At 30.6% G+C, this 1,298-nt stretch overlaps 1 protein-coding gene across 1 annotated transcript in view; it reads right to left on the bottom strand.

Annotated features, from left to right (window-relative positions):
- Window positions 1-1,298, bottom strand: part of LOTGIDRAFT_176387 (hypothetical protein) — a gene marked incomplete at both ends in the record, with an annotated part of 8,193 nt that overhangs the window by 5,650 nt on the left and 1,245 nt on the right. The window lies entirely within an intron of this gene.

Raw genomic sequence — 1,298 nt, 5'->3', positions numbered from 1 at the left:
TACTGTCATGTGATATGTTTTTGATTTCATGCATTTTTATGATTTATAAGGCCTATGTCATTGTGTTGTAGATGCTTGTCTGGTATACCTGGCATCATAAAGTATCTATAACCAACCACACCATACAATAGAGACAGTAACGTGACCCAGGCAGGGAGCACTGTCCAGGGATGACATTATATTATAAACAGGATAATATGTGTTGTTTGCAGGTAAAATAACGATTCATCGCTAAAAAGTTGCAATGTCTCAGATCACTGCATAATAAGATCACCATACCAGTGATATATTTTGGCAGGTTTAGTTGCATAAACAAATTATCTTGATTTTTATGGTTCAAAGAATATAAAGCCAGCAATAAAATACAGACACTGCATAATAAGCTTAGTCTGTCAATGACATATTTTGGCAGGATTAGTTGTATAATAAACCTATATTAAGGTTATGCATGATATAACCTTTCTGTGTCAATGTCCTATATAGCTTGCTATAGGCATAATAAAACATTTTAGAGATATTAAAAGACATGTACAGGTGATTTATTTTGAAACATCTATTTGCAATTTTAAAAAATGAAAATCTGATTATTTTTAAATTAAGTAGTAAAAAGCCAATGAAAACAATTAGTTGACTACTCTCTCTATTGACAAAAACAAGAAAGAAATTACGAAATTGATAACATGACCAATGTAGAGTCGTTTTAAAGAGTCATGAGGTTGAGAGGGGAGCTACCGGCATCAAGTATCAAAGAACTCAATGATAAGAAATTCGAAACTGGGCAGTCAAAAGTGGGCTAGCATAATTGAGTCAACATAGCTAATAATGTTTATTTGATATTAAAGATGGTTTTTCTTATTTTTTTTATTGTCAAATTAAGCAAACTATTTGATTAATTGGTGTTTCTAATGAATTATAACATATTCTTAATCATATCATTATGTTCTTATTGCATATAATTAAGAGTTTTAACCAATCATAAATGTCCATGTATGTACAGTCTGGATAAACGAAAAAAGACTTCTTGACCTTTCTTGATCGGTCACTCATTGCTTTTCTGCTTGTAATTCTCTTCTAATTTAGCTAATTATGAATTAATTATGGACATGTGAGACAAACTGGTATTTTTCTAAGTCATTATCCTAGAACACCTCTACTTTCTATTCATATAATTATTAGCATTTTCATTTTCATCTTTAAGGTTTCATCAACTGACATCGGTTTCAGAGAGTCCACAAAGCTCTTAATATTTTATTTTTGATTATCAAAGAGTTATAAACAAGATAAGCCTGAGATTTCCC

The sequence above is a fragment of the Lottia gigantea genome (genome assembly GCF_000327385.1).
Source record: "Lottia gigantea unplaced genomic scaffold LOTGIsca_1146, whole genome shotgun sequence".
In the NCBI taxonomy this organism is placed as follows: Eukaryota; Metazoa; Mollusca; class Gastropoda; family Lottiidae; genus Lottia; species Lottia gigantea.
Note: the sequence above shows the minus strand (reverse complement) of the source record. Positions and strands in the feature narration are given on the sequence as shown.